Raw genomic sequence first — 19,590 nt, 5'->3', positions numbered from 1 at the left:
GTGAACAGTGCTTGCAGATGCTTCTCTTCATAGAGAGATGCCCAGCTGATCTGGCAGGAGAGCTTTCCTCCCCCTACCCTGTGCTTCCTTCTGGCTGGAACTCCTGACATTAACACGTTCCAGCTGTGTGCACATCTGCCTGGTAAACAGTGAACTCCCAGATGCACTCAAGTGAGGCACTGTAACAGCTAATAGCGTATCAACAACATAAAAATGCCACTCTGTAATACAATTAATGATCTGCAGCAAACTACTTCCCAGTGTTTTCTACCAGATACAGCTAAAGACCAAATTCCACGAGGAAGATAACAGAAAGGATCTTCCAGGGAGCAGCAGAGAGCTTTGGCTTCTCAATGGAGTTACATTCAACTCTTTCACTTTAACACTCTTCATAAAGACAGCAGAAAAGAATTTGAAGCAGTTTAGGGCTGTCTGAGCTAGTCACAGGGTAGCAGCTTTATCCATGCCAGCAGAAATCCAAATGTTAGTTCCTTGCAATTGCAGCCAGTCCCCATGATTCAAAACGTGGAACAATTGCTTTATGGACTTTGTAGGGTTCATACTGCACTTTGCAGTGACATAAGGGCACATATATGATCATTTAACACCTCTCAGCTGATCAGCAGAAACCTGTGCAACTAGGAAGACTTGGCTGTGCCTGCTTGGATTTCAGCTCTCTATGAAGTTCAGCTAAACATTACAGAGAACAAAGCACAAAAAAAGTTCTGGCTTTCAAGCAAGGCCAGTTTGTCTGGACACAAGTTTTAAATAAGGCAAAAATATTCATTTGTAAGGACTGTAGCTGATGATTTGAAAACCTGTCCCATATGTTGACACAATAAGCTAAGTCTCTACATTAACCAAAGAGACAAGTCCTATCACCAGATGTTCACTGAGAGCACAAAAACTGAACCCAAAGTGCACCCAGTTCTTCTTCTTCTTCCAGCCACGCTGGTATTACAGCTTCAGAAACATTCAAGTCCCAGCATCTCTCACAGATGGGGGTAACCCAGGTTTTGCTGATGCCTGTATCTGTCTCCAATTTTGATCTGTATCAGAGGCTGACACATTTGGTTCACTGCTGATACAAGTTAACTAGGTCCACCTGAATTACTAATGCCTCAGAAAATGCTGCGCAAACTAAATCCCAGGCAAAAATGGGTTAGCGACATTTCAAATGCTCTTCTATCAGTCAGAAAGCAAGGATTACAAACCAGAAACACAGAAAACAGTGGCAGACCCAACTCTCTCAGCTCAGCCGGAGCTGTAGTCCACACAACAGCGAAACCCAACTCACTATTTAGTACTGCTGTTCCAAAGCCCACAGATACCAGCTAGTTTTCCTTTTCTATCACACCTAAGGAAAATTTCGTTAGCCAGCAGTGTGCACCATGGATCACTCTCACCTCTAAAAAAGCAGTAATATTTCTGTTGAGCACAAGAAAAGCTGCATGAATTTGCCAAAGCAGTACAAGTTTCCTGAGATGTAAGGTACAACACCTCTGCTGAAGAGAGGGATTTATACCTGCCAAGACTGAGCTTACCTCAAAAATAAATAAATAAATAAATTAAAAAAAAAGAACACTCTTATTTTCATGTTTTCATAGGCAATGTGAAATTGGAACAATTTCCTAAGCTGTTACAAGTAGTGCAACCTAGCTGCATAAAAGTCTGCTGTGGACATCCAACTTGCACAGCCAACCTTTTCCACTGCGTGAACACTGCTTGTTTTCCAGTGCAGTTACAACAGCAGTTGTAAGTTTACAGGCAAGAGGCTTACTTCTATTCATCACTCAGAAAACCATTCTTGTTTAGCTCTGCTTCAGCATTTCTCCACCTCCTTAACACAACTGCATAGCTTAGACAAAATGAAGCATAGCAGGGGAGACTCAAATTGCCTACATCTTTGAGATACACCTGGTCTAGTAGATCAGGCATAATGGGCGTTTACAGCAACATACTGAATCGAGACTCATGCCCTGTGCAATATGCAGATAGAACAAGAACTCAGTTAAACAGACAGCCAATTAAAAGGATCATGAGGCCATCTCACATCCAACCAGCCAATAAACTAGTACACAGACCTCCTAGCATGCCTTACCAGCATGCCACTCAGATCTGCAAACACATAACATGCTATTTTTCCAAGCATTCCAAATCTTCTCAATTCATAAGAAAACACAGGAGGCATTAAGCAAAAGAAGCATCCAAATACTCCCTCAGATCTTTGGACAGAGTTGTCTCCATGTGCTTGTCCCATGGACTGTCCCTGCAGATGGCTTTTCTCCCCACTCCAGAAGCTCCACATGAATTCCAGACCTATAAGACTACAAATCCATCTGAGTGTGCAATTCAAAAATCACTTTAAGAGATAAATACATGAAGAGATGAATTCTGAAAATGCTGACAGTGAAACACTTTGACCAACCCTGTCTAGATAAGCACTATCACAATCATCAAGAATAAATTGGCTACTGAAAAGTCCATTAGCTGGTACACCGAGAATAGCCAGACCCAATCAGTCTTAAACACAAAGCTATGTATTTTTACAGCTGTAGATTTTAAGAGGAAAAAAAGGTCAAGTGGAAGAGAACCAATTCCCCACCCCCATGCCTGGTGTCTGTACTAAGTAAACATAAAACAGCTTTCAAAAGCAGCTTTCTGCAAACAATGCAGCTGTTTGCTTTCTTCTGGGGGCAAAAAAACCTTTCCCCTGGAGAAGAAATCACTATTTATACAGGGAACAAAGCAAACCTACCAAACCTTACGGGAGTGGAACATTTCAGGATTCTGGCAGAAGGATACAGAACTTGTGAATTTCCAGCAATGACTTAAACCAAGCCCTGGTCAGCAGAGCTAAAAGCTTGTACTAGTTAACAGACTCACAGGCTGCCATGAAAGCAGTCAGAAGCCTTCCATCCCATCCTCTTGGCCAGATTTCCACATTGCAAAAGTTACGACCACTGGCAGCTCTCCACAGACCAAGTAGCCATGGAGAATACTAGTCCAATATCTACAGATAATGCCCTTTGAGGGGAAAAATAAAAATAAAAAACATTATTTGCTGGGTGCAACATACATCTACTACAGCCAGTATTGTCCCTCTACTGCAAGCAAACATGGCCTAGCACATTACACCCATGATCTCAAATGAAAAACTGTAAATGTGCTTAATAGCAACAGCCTTTCTGTAAGTATCTACCAAATCAAACAGCCACTCTTCAAAAGAAATGGGACAGCTGAGGGAAAGAACACTGGCTGTGAGCAGAAACGTCCTTTTGGTGAAGACTGAGAAATGACTTTATTTCCTTTATGTAGAACCAAGCTGCATTTCACGGAGCAAACAGTGTCATGAGCCACCTCAACTCTGCAAAGCCCAGACACAAGAGCAAAGTCACTCTCAGTGCTCCATATGCCACCAGCTGAGATCAGGTCACCATGACAGAAGGCAAGAGAGAAGTGTGTGCCTCAAATTCAAACAAGACAAACTGTCAAGAGAATTGTCTGGGCATTTTAGGAGTACAGGCACTGATTAGAGCCAAGAGTTGAGCTACATCACCCAAATCAGGGTCTAACATCCTAGCTGCTTTCTTGCAGAATACCTGGATCTCAGCTTATAATTTCTTTCCAACTAGTAGCTATGGATAGGACACTAATACATCCACCTTTGCTTTGTACAGCCTGAGGCTGTAAGAGGGAATAAGCAGCAAGACAAATATTAGAAAGAAACCTTTGTTTTAAATCTCCATGATTTCCAGTAAGAAAAAAGCACTTTGCCTCTAAACTTCAATAAATAGGAGGTGGAAAAGGAGCGTTAGTCCAAGTGCAGTTGAGAATATGCTTGACAAAGAGTGACTGAGGACAAATGCAAACCATCACTTATCACACTGTTATGGACCTAATTAGAGATGATCTCCACAGCAGAAACAGACAATGCGTGAAGAACTAACTCATGAGCCCATCTTACAGTCAGAACAACTCAAGTAAAGTCTGCGAGACTAATAGGAGCAAAATTGACATTCAAGTCTCTAAATTTCTCAAGAAGTCAAAAATCTCAAAATCTACTGGAGCTTCAGAGAAGAGGAGAAGCTGTACCCTAACAATAATACCTTTCTAGAAATAAGAACACTGACCTTTCAAAGTCACCTTCTAAATCCAACATTCTGAACTAAGTTACAAAAAGACGCCATCAAAAGCATTAGCAGCATGTTCAAACAACTCACCTGGAGTGCCAAGCAAAGCAAAGGCAGAGATAAAAACTCAACCAGTAGATGCTACACACTTGTCTCCTGGTTTAAGCACTGTTGGATTCTGCAGCAATAACGAGCAGTGCAGGGTCAGCAGAGGAGGTGTGAGCTTTGAACCTGCAGCCTGATGCCTGGGATGCAAGATCATTATCAGTAAGGCCACACAGGCACTGAAAAAAGCAATTCTTTCGTAACCTCCCCATGGAGGACTTCCATTTCTTTCCCATTTGCCAGATGAATATCAGGCCAAGTTTACTATTCTGCCTAAAAGTTCATTCAGTGAGAAGGGCCTTCCTCTTCAAAATCACCTAGACCATGTTTACGCCAACTGCTTTTTGCTAACAATATGATTGGAGAGCTTCTGGGTCAGCAGGCAATAATTTAATTAGGACTACAAACAACAGTATTTGGTTGGCAATCCTTGGCAAGGACTTGACTAGTTTACATCACCTTACACAGATTGACTACCTGGCCTTAGGTTTGGTAGCAAGCAGATTCTGGCCTTGTTCTTCAACACCTATTAATACTGCAAACAACTAACACATGGTTTTCACTATGCCCACCTGCCCTATAAAATAACAATGATTTGTATGACAGAAGCACTTTCAGATTTAGCTTCATGGTAATCCACAACCAGTTGGACTCATTTTTCCTCCTGATGAGTGCGCCAAGCTTTCTACAACTCCCTAACATTAGGGATAGTGCCAAAATATTGGGAAGCTGACTGAACATTTTCTTGGAATTCCACCAGTGCCCAAACAAAACACTGCATCTCACTCAGTCACAGGATCTTTACAGCACCATACACACAGCTATGTAACACTGAACAGATGAATTCTCAGCATTTAAGGGGGCTGTGCTTCACAGAAGGTTAGAGACAGCTGGATGAAAATGACTGCTCCTTTTAAGCACAACATGACAAGAAAATAGCTACTCACAATCTGCTTTAACTGCTGCTATTAAAACAATTAGTCTCATAAAAGAGCCCAGTGATAGGCTTTGCCTGCTGCAGTAGGAATTACATGAGAAGAAAGCCCAGATCTTAGTCTGACAAGAACTGGAACTAATACAACATAATGTTAGGGACAGAAATCTGGCATCCCAAGCATTCAAGCAAGGGGCTTCTAATTATACCTAGTCTAGGCATCAGGAATAAGCACTCTGATTTTTTAAAAAGTCAGCATATTCAGCATATACTGAGAATCTCTGAAAGCCCAGCCATGAATGCAGAGCAGAGACCATTTTGAAAACCATACCCAGAATGAGTATCTGGAGCACTAAAAATGCTGGCCTTGAGCTCTTCAACAGCTCTCATTTCCTCCTTCTGACAAAGCGTAAGTCCCAAAATGTATTTCTGGGGCACAGGTGGGGCCATAGTGATGTATCAGAAATAAACCACAAGAGAGTTTCCCAAAGACCTGAGCACCTACAAGTACTCCTTAATACAAATAGGACTACATTTTTCCAGTCAGCGGTGCTGCATTTTCAGAAAGGGATGATACTTAGAAACTTCCCTTGTGGCAGAACGTGCCAAGCTGCTTTGAAAACCTGTCCCAGTTCACACTGGAGCATGCCTTCCTACCAGAATGACCACAGCTACTGGTTCTCATTAATTCCAGCATGTTCAAAAGGTGAAATGGTGAAAACAAGTGTGGCTCCACTGCAACAGAAAAACTTGAGCTTGTGTGTGCCACAGCTGGACTGATCCAAAGAAGGGCATGGGCATGAGACTGTGTCACGCACTTCAGCAAGAGGAGTTACTTAAATGTCAAATATAACACTTAAGAAGAAATGCAGCCATTTATTTCAATATTAAAAACAAAACAAAAAACAAACAAACAAAAAAAACAGCACCAAATTCCACTGCAAGGCTTTGAAACACATGAAACAATATATTCGATATTCATATTACAGTAAGCATCTCTACTTCTCTCACATAAAAAAAAAAAAAGATGATTTACTTTAATATGGCCCATGCCCAAGATCCACAGTCCACATTAGCTTGTGCTTTTTTTTTTTTTTTTTTTTTTTGATCCCAAAGACTGAGCTTTTCTCTGTTGTGGAATCTAGAAGTAATAGAACATTCTGCTAAAATAATGATTGTGACATTTAAGCTCAATTCACGCTATTACGCTTTGATCTCTGAGCAACTGTAGTACTGTCAGCACAGTCGGCAAAAAGCTCTGTTGTACAGCATCAGCCACTTTTTTCTCCTGCTGATGCATCCTGTTTACGGACATTATCTTTTCAAACGTGAAAAAGGATTAAGCATTTCACTTTACAGAAGGCAGTTTTCGGCTTGGCAGTTGCCTCCAAGGACAGAAGAAAGACAGCTCCCTCAAGAAAGTCATCACCCTTCTTGGCTTTTGGGAAGGAAAATCCATGAGCTCAGAGGGTGTTAGCTAGAAAAACTTTCGACCACCATCCCCTGCTCCACGCACCCTGGTCAATCAATTACTTCATCTATGTGAATTAGCCATAGATCTAGCTTAAGACTGTATACACTGGTAGACAATGCACATTCCTATCATGGAATGGCTGGAGTATCACTGGGGTGCATCTCCTGAGCCAAGGAACCATGCCTCACAGCTTTGCCATCCATAAATTTCTTTGTTTGTTTTGCAAAAGAGTGTCTTCTCCTATATTTTATTTCTGTAGCTTGTTCTTGAGTCCTGAGGGAAGGCAAGGATGCAAGCAACACCGCAAAGATTGGTACTGTAATTTGAGATGTACGTCTGCTCCATCCAAAGAAATTTTTCTGTTTTTTCTTCTTGGTCTTTGCCATCTGGGACCAGCATGTCATGAACCAGCATGTGTCCAATAACAAAACAGAATACAATACGGCTTTTACTGCATGAAACATCCTTCTGGTATTTAAGACTCACTGCCATAAGGAATAAGCTTGCTGTGAAGCCTGGTATCTACACAACTGCACTGATACATGTCTCACAGATACAGGTTATGGAAGATGAAACAATGACAAAAATACCCCTCAACTATGCAGAAAAGCCTCAGCCAAGGAAAAGCCTGTAGCACAATGCAAGGAAATGGTGTTGTCAGAAGAAAGTTGGCAAAGGCTGTATTTTATGTCAGTGTGAGTAGAGTTTGATCCTTGAAACTCTGCAACAGGCAAACCCAAGCAAGGCTTCAGCTCTCACACTGCTAACCACCTAACTGCACAGAGCTAAAAGCTAGTACTTCAATACAGGAGTAAACAGGAATCCAGGTGCTTTTGAAAGTAATGACTGCTCACTTTAAAGAGAAATGAATTTCTGCTCAATCTTGGCAAATGATAAGATTCAATAACTACTTATCTCTAAAGTTACTCATAGAACAAAACAAAAATAATTGGCATATACATTAAGAATGAAGGCAGCATGTCTGTTGTGACAGGTGTGGCACTGGGCACCCTGCTGGGAGTGCTGCCAGAATGCTGCGTGCAAACCTGTTTCTGTGGATTAGGCAAAGAAAGAAGTTGTTCCACACAGATTATATTGTTCACTTCCAATTGTTCAACTTGTACTCCCATAATGGTCAACAAGCCAGTCAACAGATGTAATGTAGTTATTTTAATATCACACATGCTGATGGATTGAGCTAAAGGTGACAATCTGTTCAAACCTAAGCTGCAATTCTTCATGTGGGCTTCAGGACAGAGGTCCACTAGATTGCTCCAACAATTTCAAGGGACTAAGCACAAAAGTGAAGAAACTGGTCTACTCAATTTCAAGCAAAAGCACTCAGAATGGAAAATGCTTTGGGTGGGTGCAGAAGTGGCGCTAAATACCAGAAGGAAGAGAGTAAGCTTGTAAGAGAAGGGTAAACAAAAAAGTTCTGCAAGTTGTTAATGGATATTAGTTCCAAGCCATACATTTTCTGTTGAGCTTAAGAAATCCTAAATGATGCAGTGGAGTCAAAGCACATTCTCACAGAGAATCCACTTGACAGAAGTTATGTCTGGTTTTACACGTGAACACAACTGGGAAGATAGATACAGTGGTGAAAACTAAGACTAATGTTGAAAGAGCTGTGAACAAAGCTCTGAAAGACACAGTAATGGGGGGATGGAAAAAAAAAAAGAAAATAACAAGGGAAAAACAAGATCTGAAGAAATCTGGTGACAGCTGGTATACAAGTGACAGTACATCTCTGGAAAGAATAATCCAAATTCCTCCAAATACACCCACTACTTTCTTAGAAGGAATATCTCTATAGGTTTGTGAGACCTGGTAAGCAAGGCTGTAGGAACTGCTACACCAAATTAGCAGGGTAAAGAACAATTAAAATATATTTAAAAAAATACTTTAAAAAAATGAATTAGATAAAAAGTACATTATCCAATGACAGTATAAATTCTGAAATGCAAGATCAATTTAGTTTAACAAACAGAAATGTGTTCACCTAGAGGACTAGATTTTGAACTTTGACTCCACCAGAAAGAAATGTCCATACTGCACACATCAAAGCTTGCTGCTGTTTTATTGTGTGGGCAAAGGGAGTTTTGCTGTTTTTTTTTTGTTGTTGTTGTTTGTTTTTAAATCCAATCAAATTTGGTTCTAATCTTGCTTTCCACTAGCAATTCTACCAGAACTCCTGTTATACCAGCATAATTACAATATAGGGAAGAGAAAAAGAGCCAATGACATATCCATAGTATATAAACATATTCCCCACAAATACATCTCTCAGAGAAAATATATATATAATAATTTGTTTGTTTCTTCTGAAGGCACAAGAATGCACTTGCAAAAGCAGTAGCGACATCTAAAAGCCTGGGGTTTAAATCTGGTTGCTGACGTGACCAACTCAGTTAATAGTCTTTACCAAAAAAAAAGTTACAGTGCTGCAGCTGAGAAAAGAAAAAAACACACTTTCACTTTTACATTGTGGAATATAAGCTTTTATGATCTCATGTTTATAACAACAGTGAACCAGGGAACAGAAGCATGTCATCACGAGACAGACACTGCTGCTACAGAACTGGTTATCCTGGTCCCTGGGTCCTGTTGTTGTCACCTTGACCGCCACCACTACTGCTCTGAGACCTTACACATGGCTTAATTTTGGCTGTTACTAAACTAACAGCCAAGAATGCTAATGAATATTAATTGCACAGCTTGCCTTCCAGCTTCCAATAACAGCCTTTCACTGAGAAATGGGCAAGTAAAATTTTGGATTGTTTCACAGAGCAAACAGGGTGGTGGCTGGTTTGGGCCACTTCTTTATCTTCCATACAACGCTGCCTGCCTTCTGCCTGCTAGAAAGGAAGACAGACCTCCAGAATGATCTCTGAACCGAGTGGTCAGAGGCTCTGGCTTTGTTTGCTCTTTCCCAAAGACTGACCTTGCTATCTAGCCCAAACCAGAATAGTCTTGGAAAGGCTCTCCTGCTTTCCTCTTTCTGGCTAAGGACAATCATTCCCTAACAAAGTTAGCACAACACAAACGGATCTCTTATTGGATTAGATAGAGCTCTGCTAAGCAATACTCCTCCAGAAAATAACAGAAGAGGAAAAAGGTCAGCTTGTATATGGATGTTTATACCATTCAGACTGATGTACATTCTTCTTATAATCCATGATCAAGCCTTTTCACTAATAACTCAATAAATCTTAAGATCTGAATGCTCCTATTTTTCCTACAGCATTAGTTTGTTGTCTGAGAAAAGCTGATCAACAGTTTTCCATCCTACTCTGTCTCACCCTCACTCCTTGAGGCAAGCTCACATGTTTTCTGCCCTAAGACAAGCAATAAAAAAGACAGGTCTGGCTTTACTGTTACCTTCCATTAGAAAAGGAGACTCAAAAATGGAGAAGAGAGTATTCTGGTCAGTGGTTCAATTCATGCTAATTCTTCTGAGCTGATCCGTACAGGCCTCCTACAGCCAGTAGCATTATAGGACATACAGCTACAGAATATGAGATGTTTTGAGTTTTTAGGGCAAACATCTCAACACTACAAGTAGAGTCTTATCATGGTAATTATAATCCTTATCCTTAGTAACCACAACTGTTCTGGATAACTACATAGCAAACTTTCAAGAACTCAGGATTCAAATATTCAGCAGATACAAAAATGATAATCTCAAAGAGAACAGTTCAGCAACTTTCTACCATGTTAGACCTGGAGAAAGTGAGCAGAGTCCCTAAAGTTGGAAAGTAGGGCACATATAAAGTATCAAACAGCAGGTCATATCTCCAGCCACACACAGGGGTAGACACCAAGAATAAACAATCTAAGAGAAACATGATGGTGTATGATCAGTCATGGCCTTATTTCAGGATTTGGAGTGCCACCCAGCCTAGGAGACCTACATAAACATCGTGGTTTCTGCTCCAAGGTTACTTAAACAAAGTAGTAGTTTGGTTCCCCTTGTGCTTCACTCCTGTCACCATCTTTGTGCCAGCAACAGCGTTCACAAACCCACGATCTGAGCACAGGATGCCAAAGAATCACCCAGCTAAAAGTGTTTTCAACCCTTCCAGCCCTCAGTGAAAGAACTCCCTCATCTGGAAACTCAGAGTAAAGTTAATTTAAGCTTGGTCACTCTGGGTTGGTGAACTCTAGCATCAGCCCAGAGAACAAAACATGGGGACAGAGACTGAGTGCTTGGAGGAGGTGAAGTTGGACCATTATCAGCTCAGCAGCAACCCCCAATTACACTAGATTAAAGTTCTGAAGAAACCACACCCCAAGGAGCACTGTACCTGCCTGGTGCAGCACACATGATAAACAGAAGCAGAGCTCATCCCATGCAGCAACAAGAGGAAGGCCTTACTCCTGCCCTGGTTCTGCAGGCCCACCTCTGCCAGCAAGCTCTGCAAGGAGGCAGGCAAGGGAGAACCCACATCCTGAGTTGTACCTAACACACCTGATTCATGCATGAGACATTGTGTGTTAGCCTAGAACTTACGTAGAAGGTCCAGAGCTGCTTTCCTCAAGCCACAGAGGTATTATTACAGCATCTGTGGACTGTTTTATGCTCACATGGTGAGGGTGAGGCCCAGGAAGTAGAGAACAGGCTATTTCCAGAACAAAGGCCACAGTAACATTGTCCTTTTTCTTTCTTTGAAAATAAACTCAAGTCTTTCCAACTTCAGCAGTTCAGCACCTCATCAGGGACGAGTCCCACCCACCCTGTGACACAGGATGGAGAGGGGCCAGACCAGATCTCTGCTCACATCAGCAGAATAGAGCTGAAGAGGTTTCCGAAGACAAAACTGGCATTACAAAACAGGCTGGCCACCATCAGCCTATAACAAACCCATCTATAAGCACACCCCAGTCCCACTGGGTGAGGAGACCATCAGGAGGCTCTCACCATGCCTGCCTGTACTACTGCTCAGTTTAGAGGAAAGCTGGGACTGATAGCCAAAGGTTGCCAAGACTCCTGCAAACAGTCTTACAAAGAATGACACCTGAGGTTCTTGTTTCACACAAAATACCATTCAGGCACATGAACTTCAATAGTAATGCATCAAGGGGAAGTTTGCAAGCAGTTGGGGCCAGTCACAACACTGCAACTGCAGACTTGGAAAGCCACAATCTCTCGAAAACAACAAATACCCCACAGAACACCTCCGACAAACATATTTTTATTGTCTTCTAGCATGAAACATTCCCAACTTCCAAAGTTAAACAAAAACACTGAAGTCCTTAAGGCTTCCACTATCCAGCTGTTAGAGGTCCATGGTGGCCTCTGCCCCTCTTCTCCTAGGAGTCTTTAGGATCCTGCTAGCATCAGCAAAACTGAACAGCTCTCCCTCTCCATAATCCCAGGGAGGTGGTGGAATGAAGGTTTTCAAGAAGTGTGTAGATATAGTAGTTAGGGACATGGCTTAGTGGGCAATATTAGTGGTAGGCGGCCAGTTGGACTAGATGACCTCAGAGGCCTTTACCAACCTTAATGCTTCTATAATTCTAAAGTTCAATTTGAGTTCCACTATGCAACTGCCTGCTTTCCAGGCTACAAATCCTCTAGTCACAGTTTGGAATGAGCTGACCTGTAAAACTTGCCCCATAACCAGCCCACCCAAACTACAAGTGCCAGATAAACAAGGCAGTGAAGCAACAGGAGCAGCGGGCTCCTGTTGCTGGCCAAGCAGATCACACCAGGCTGAGCTCCACAGCCTGCAGGGACATGGCAGAACCACACTGCGCTGCACAAGAACATCTCAGCATACAACACCGCTCCCAGTCCGTGACACAACAAACAGAAAGCACCTGCACCATGTGTCTAATTACATTACCCCTCTTCAAAATGCAGTGGGATTGCTCACTTAGGAAAAGCCTCAAGACAGCAAGCATGGCCATCTGTTGCTAATGGAGCATGCCCAAGACACGGCTGTTCCCTGCTGTACAAGCACGGACTCATCTCTGCAGGCTGCCTCCTAACTGCACCTTAATGTATTAATCTATACCAGTAATTTTCAAAACGGGCTCAAATTCAGCTAGGTGCGTAAGCATACGTTTACATCTCTCTGGCTCCAGTAACATCTATTCCAACAGACTAAAGATCAGTTTTGATCCTCCAAATTGATCTGTACAGCCCTGAAGTCTCCATGCCTAGCAGCTCGGGGGGCATGCGATGAATGGTTTAAGACAGACAAAAATAGCGCTTAATAGGAAATTTCAGTCTATAATCGAAGTATCTTTCCTGATAGACTTAAGAATCCGAACGGTCACGCATGCTCAAAACCAAGCAGCAGCGCTTTGCGGGGGGTTGACGATAGGCTGTAACGAAGCAGTTCAAGCTTCTCAACAGCCTGGCACACAGAAGTGAGATTTGTTGCATGCAGTCGAGCCTCCTGCCCATCACAAAAGCAGCGCGATGGATTTTTTATTATTTTCTAACTCCCGCTCCCCACTCCCCCCTCAGCGACATTGATTTCCCCGTAGGTGCAAAGGCGATCGGAGCCCCCCGTTACTGTCCGGCGCCCGCCAGGGCTGGGGCGGGCGGCGGGGCGCTGGAGCCGCCCCAGGCGAGCGCTGCCAAGACAGAGCCGCTCCGCTCGGGATCAGCTAGAATAAAATAACGACAAAATTATAAACACACAGTCTGGAGGGGGGAGGGGGGGGAAACAAACAAAATGCATCAGCCCTCTGCCGATCCCCTACCGCCCCTCAAGCCATTCCCAGTAAAGTTACGTACACTAAGGGGAAAAAAAAGAAAAAAAAAGAAAAAAAAGAAAGAAAGAAAGAAAAAAGAACGATAACAAAAAAAAAGTTAATCGCTATTTCCCCCCTGCCCCATGACGCTGCTCCGGGCAGAGAGGGGACGAGCGGTGCCGCCAACCCAACCGCTGCCGGTGCCGTGCTGTACCGTGCCTACCTCCGGGCCGGGGAGCCCTGGGCAGCCGCCCTCGGTCCCGCACCGAGCCGAGCCGAGCCGCCTCGCCTCGCTTCGCTCCACTTCTCCCGAGCTCAGCTCTGCCACGCACCGATCACACTCCGGCCCCGACGCCGGCCCCGCTCCCGAGCAGCCGCGTCCCTCAACGTGCCTTTATAGGGCGGCGCAGGGCAGCCCGCGGCGGGGCGTTACCGGCCGCCCCTTCCACGGCCGGGCAGCGCCTGGATTCGTTTTTCCTTTCCGCTTTTCTCCCTCGTCTCTGTTTTCTTTCTTTCTTTTTTTCCCCCTGCCCTCTCCTCCCCAGCCCCCACGTTCCACTTTTTCCCGTTTCCTTCGTCTTTTTCCTTTCCTTTTTTTTTTTTCTTTTCTCCCGCAGCAAGGGACGCCACCAATGTTTGGGAGGCGGAGACGCGCCGATTTGCATGTAGGCGTGCTCGCTGCAGCCGAAAACAAACGGTGGGGCTGTACCCATTTCACACCGCACACTGCTTGGGGGACCTACGGCAGGGCATGGGCTGCCCGGTACCCCCGAGGGTGCTGCTCGGCTGGGTCAGTACGGCTCCCGCACGTCGCGACCAGCTGCTAACTGGTCTGTGGAAATCACAGAATAGAGGCACAGAATCATTAGGGTTGGAAAGGTCACTAAGATCACCAAGTCCAACCAGCAGCCCATCCCACCATGCCTTCAGTGCCACATCCACACGGTTCTTGAATGCCCGCAGGGACGGTGACTCCACCATCTCCCTAGGCAGCCTGTGCCACTGCAGCACCACTCTTTCGGAGAAGGAATTTTTGCTAACATTCAAACTGAAAGGTAGGGCAAAGGCCAAGGGAGAGCCCTATGCTCTCACCAGCCTCAGCTCCTCACCTGCACTGGCCCCTGCATCGGTTGCCACCAGGCAACACAAGGTAGGCACTGGTTCCATACTCAGGTGCCCAGCTAACACATCACTACCAGCAACAGCAGTTTCAGGAAGAGCAGAGCTTCTGGTCCACGTCACTTGGTCAGGAAACAGCAAGGAACCATGAAAGTGAATGTTTTATTCTTCATCCATAATCAAGAGTCAGTTTCTGAGGCAGTTCTTGGACAAAGTAAGTTCACAAACTAAAAAAGCAAGCTGACCCCAGCTTAAACATTCACACTGCCCAATTGCACCTGCTCAAACACAGAACACAGAAATGACGGCCATCTGAGAAACAGCATGTGTTAGTGACCTTAGCAATTACCAATCTCAAGGCTCCTTGTCCTCCCAGCTAGGCTCTTTTCCCAGAAGCACATCGGGACCACTCTAAAGTTTCTGCTTAGTACATATGTCAAGAGCACTCAGAAGCTCTGCTCTGCAATCTGTGAAAGCACAAAAGTGTATTTCCATTGCATAAGACACTCTATGAATGAAAACAATGCACAAAAGACAGACAATTATGGTTCCCTCTAAGAACACAATGCACTGCCATTGCTCATCCACAGTGAAGTCAATGATGTTATTGAACATGCTGTTGTTAATGCTCTGCCTCATTATGAGCAACCTGGATGATCCACGGTTACTGAGGAAACTGCATGTTCTTAGAGGAGCACAGAAATAGGTGTACCTGACATCAACCTCCAGACATCATGGAGTGACTGTGATCTGAAGTAATGTTATTTACTGGAATGTCTTATACAGCAGAAAGTATTCAGACTAACAATGCATGTCTTTCTGCACTGAATGGGAGCCAATATTAATTCCAACAGCGACTCATGCTCCTTCCCTCAGCCACCATCGAGGGGCTTGGGACTGGAAACACAAAACTAGACCCCATTTCTAATCCCAGGTTCCCCAGTGCACTGCTGCCCAAGTGCACTGATTGAAAGAGACATATATTGGCTATGCATTCACCCGGTTACAAAACTGAAAAAAGCATTAGGTCTTTAATCTGTAGAATCTGTAGGTCTTTAATCAGTAAGTGCAGCTTACAGATTTCACCATATACTATAGCTTTCAATCTCTGCACTTTTCCAAACACTTACTGGATCATAGTTTTAAATTGTAGTATAATTTCAGCGTATTTGCTCAGAACACAGGGAGGAAGTGTATAGTACTTTAATTACCAGCAGGATGTTAGGACTCATCCCATGTTATGAAGCAATTGAAATAGAGTGGGGCACACTGGGTAAGGCTTTCAAAACACTTAGTGGCCTTACTGCTGATATGAGTGCTGAAAATGGGCTGGAAGTTGTCCTGGAGATGGTGGCTCCTTAAATCAGATTCCTCCAGGGAAAGGTGGAGGTTTTAAACATCACCAGAAGGGATGACTTCCTTTAATTTTGGAAATCAGCATCTGTGTCAACTGTTAAAGCATTTAGATATCCATCTTCCAGTAAAGCACTGGAAGAAAATGGAGTACTTAATTGAGTTTGCTAAATACCTGGTCCAAAAGCATCTTTGTGTGCCACTGGACAGCATTTATCAAATTTACATTTTCTTGGTTGTCTGACAGCGGAGTCAAGTCACTATAAACAATTAAACACTTTGGGGAACTCCCTTCTGTCTTTTCCACAAATCCTGTTCCAATTAAACACCACTCTTACCTGCTCTCCAGCCCCAATACCTCTTGCTTTCCATTAATGTTATGCTCAGTCCTTCTCAGTTCTTTCCATGAGGTAATGAGGGACATTAGGCTCTGTGCAACGGTTTCTTTCTGCTGCCCCTTGTTTTCTACTCAACTTCCTCCACTGCTCTTTGCCTTCCACTGCTCTTCAGCTTCCCTATGAGTCCTCCACAGCCAGCAGATCCTTGAGGGCCTATCATCAGCCATTTCAAAGCCTGCCAGTATTGCCCAAAGCACAGCTCCCATGACATGCCTTTCCAGGTCACACACGATCTGTTCTTTTCCAAAGGCTAGTTTTCTCACTCACTTTCACTGTGATCTTCTTTTAGCAAGTCTGGAAGAGACAGCCCACACTAGGTCCAAAGCTGGGTGCAAGGGAAAGGCTATAGAGGGGCACAATGAGAGATCATAGAACATGAAAATTGCTCTTCATGGAAAAGATAACCTTAGTGGAATGAAGGGGTGGTACTGAAAATAGGAGAACATGCTGAGGAGAAGTTGCTCCTCCTTACTGGTAACTTCTACAAGGCAAAACACTATTTTTGAGCCTGCAAGACTGATGGCTCTACCATCTAGATGCTAAAGGAGGCAGACGACTCAGCCAGTCACACCAAGAATTTCCTTGCTGTGAACACAAGAGCTCTAAGGCAGAGTTCAGAAATAAAAAATGCCACTGTTTGATACACCCTTTGCAGTCAGCTGTTGAGAAGAAACATCTCACCTGGAAATCTTTTAAATCCAGGTGAATTGGTTCAGGCTTAGTTCAGGAAGGAGGGAAGATAGCAGATTAGTAGGACGTCTGTTTAGAAAGCATGCTTTTTGAAGAGTCTTGATCTCCTTTCTTGATTACTTGGCAGCATAACATTAGCTTCCAGACTCTTCTGTGTTGTATTCTGGGGTACATAGTGAAGGTTAGTCAGCATTTCAAGCATCTGTTCTGTGTTGTTTTACTCTTTCCCTTGATTAGCAGTATCTGAATCAACTGAGGTGACAGTTTTCATAAGGCCTTCCTGAAAAGAGACTCCTAATTTTTAATAAGAAATAGCTGCATTGTTATTATTTTATAGCAAATTAAACTCTCACTGAGCACCTCATCTTCAATTTATACTTCCTGACATGGGAGTTAGTCACTCCAGCCTGATTTACAGTCCAGTGAGTACAAATGACTGCATCAGGCATTTCAGTGCAGCCTGCCATACTCGCATTTTTCCCCTCATCTTATTAACACAAAATGAGGCAACACTCAGTCTTCAAGACACACCATTCCAGCTGGAAAGAAGGAAAAGCACCTGCAAAGCCTTAATGACCTGTCTGTTCTCCACCATGCAGTGAGGAAGCCTTGAGGTCTTTATCTGTACCATATCAAGTGCTGAACCTGGGAAAACTCTGCCCTCTGAACAAAGTACGCTGCAGGCTGTTTGAGTGCCTGATGGAGGATAGAACCTTCTCTCCATCCTTCTGTACAAATGTATGTTTCAATCTGCTTTCAGAAATTAATAAGATATTTCTAAATCTTTTTAGTACAACATAAATATATTGAAGCTCAGACAAATTCCAGTCACAGCTGAAGTAGTATGAATAACATTTCTTAATGCAACATATCTTGTCTTGAAGAAGGGTGATTTAAAAACTGTCTCTAGTGAAGGTTAGTTGCCAAATTACTGCTGTTATTTTAAGAAGAGGTCCCATTCCCACAGCCTTGTCATTTCTCACAAGTGCTTAGCATTAAATACAAACACGTGCAAAATTACATCTACAGTTATCTATATATACAGTAAAGAGGCATGAGGTTTACTCAACAAAATTACTACATTTTGGATGTAAAATATACATGCGGCCAAATACTTAGTGGTAAAAATCTTTCAGTTTGCCAAAAACAAGCTGATTTTCCCAAATCACACATCTAACCTATAGTTTGAAGAGAAAAGAAAATATGTAGAGTTGCCAACTAAAATATACCTAACATAGCAATTCTAATTTTACGCTAAGTTTATTCCTTTCTCATATTCCCCAGAGGTACATCTTATAATGGCAAGCAGCATGTATATGTTTTTGTGTTAACATTTCAGTATTCTTTGTGCAACTGTCCACATTTCAAACAAATAGGATTCCTTCATAAAAATGCTTCAGTGGGCCTTACATGTACATTGCCATATAACTTTCATAGGGACAATCTGGCCTGTACAAGCTAGTGTTTGTGTGTAATTAATGTCTTTGAACGGTTAGTTATGGAGAGCGTAAAAATGCAATGTGAACAAAGCCCATGCTTGAAAATTTCTGTGCTTCAACCCCAGTGAAAAACGCTCATTCTAGTAACATCCTCAGTGGATAGAACAAAGAAGCAAAGCTTCATCACAAAACAGAAGTGAAGTCTAGCAGACACAGGACCAAGTCAAATGCAAAGAAAGCTGAATAAAAAATGTAATATGGCTTCAAAATTAATGGACAAATCTTAACTTATGTAAAATCAACTGAACTGCATTTAAACTTCAGCAACTTAGCCCTTGAAATATAAGTTAAAGTGGTAACATTCAGATGTTTCCTTGTGGCCAGCCAAATGCCATTTCATTTCAGCAGTAGTTGTTCATTGTACGGGGGACTGCTGAATCACAGCCTGAACCTCTGATTAATCACCTGAGGTGAGCGATGAGTCAGTCACGAGAGCACAGGTGAAGGCAATTCTCCTGTGCTGCAGGAAGGGGTGGAGCCTGGCTCCACCTCTCCTAGACCCATTTAAGAGCTGACTGCCAGAGGGGAAGGATCTCTTCTGGAGATCTGCTCCTCTGGAGTCTTGTAGTGAGTCCAGGTTATGGGTGAGTGTATCTATCACTTCTGTTTCCTGCTTTGGTGTAATGACATCATAGCCAAGCTCTCTGTTATACCTTAACATCTGTATATTTGTTAATTGTACACTGCTATACCATAGCATTGGTATATTCGTTGATTGTATACTTGTTTTCTTAAACAATTATTTTAGAGAAATAAAGAATTAAATGATCAAAAGTCTTTATTTAAATCACTGCTCAAGAAGCTCAGTGAACTGTTTGCCTGAATAAGGACTCCTGAACTGGAGCTATAACTGACTTTACCTTTTATGTAGGGAGGATGTATTAGGGCAGCTCCATAAGCCAGCAGAGATGTGCATTTGGGAATCTGATGGCAGAAACCACTGGTGCTCCCTTTAAGCTGTAAGTGGAGACAGGTTAGTCCCTGATTACCAAATTTCCTATGATCTGGAGCTGCAAACTACAGCACTTAGTGCAAGTCCTCGTTGTGGGGGGGTTTAGTCTCAGGAAGTGATGTTTTTCCTTCACTAGATAACAAACTCAAGAAGGGAAGGAAGGGCACTGTCAAGTGTTCAAACCCAGCTTGTGAACCAGAAGGAAAGGGAGGAGGGACTGCCCCA

The 19,590-nt window shown here is 43.1% G+C and overlaps 1 protein-coding gene across 1 annotated transcript in view; it reads right to left on the bottom strand.

The window, feature by feature from the left end:
• The window catches only part of ABCA1 (ATP binding cassette subfamily A member 1), a 92,638-nt gene extending 78,748 nt beyond the window's left edge, over window positions 1–13,890 (bottom strand). Inside the window, exon 1 of the mRNA XM_085212634.1 lies at window positions 13,578–13,890. The gene's annotated coding sequence lies outside the window, so the exon portion shown is untranslated. The remainder of the gene's footprint in view (window positions 1–13,577) is intronic.
• Between the last annotated feature and the right edge of the window lie 5,700 nt (window positions 13,891–19,590).

This window comes from Meleagris gallopavo, chromosome Z (assembly GCF_905368555.1).
Source record: "Meleagris gallopavo chromosome Z, MGAL_WU_HG_1.1, whole genome shotgun sequence".
NCBI lineage: Eukaryota > Metazoa > Chordata > Aves > Galliformes > Phasianidae > Meleagris > Meleagris gallopavo.
The sequence above is the reverse complement of the archived record's forward strand: the minus strand, read 5'-3'. Positions and strand labels throughout refer to the sequence as shown.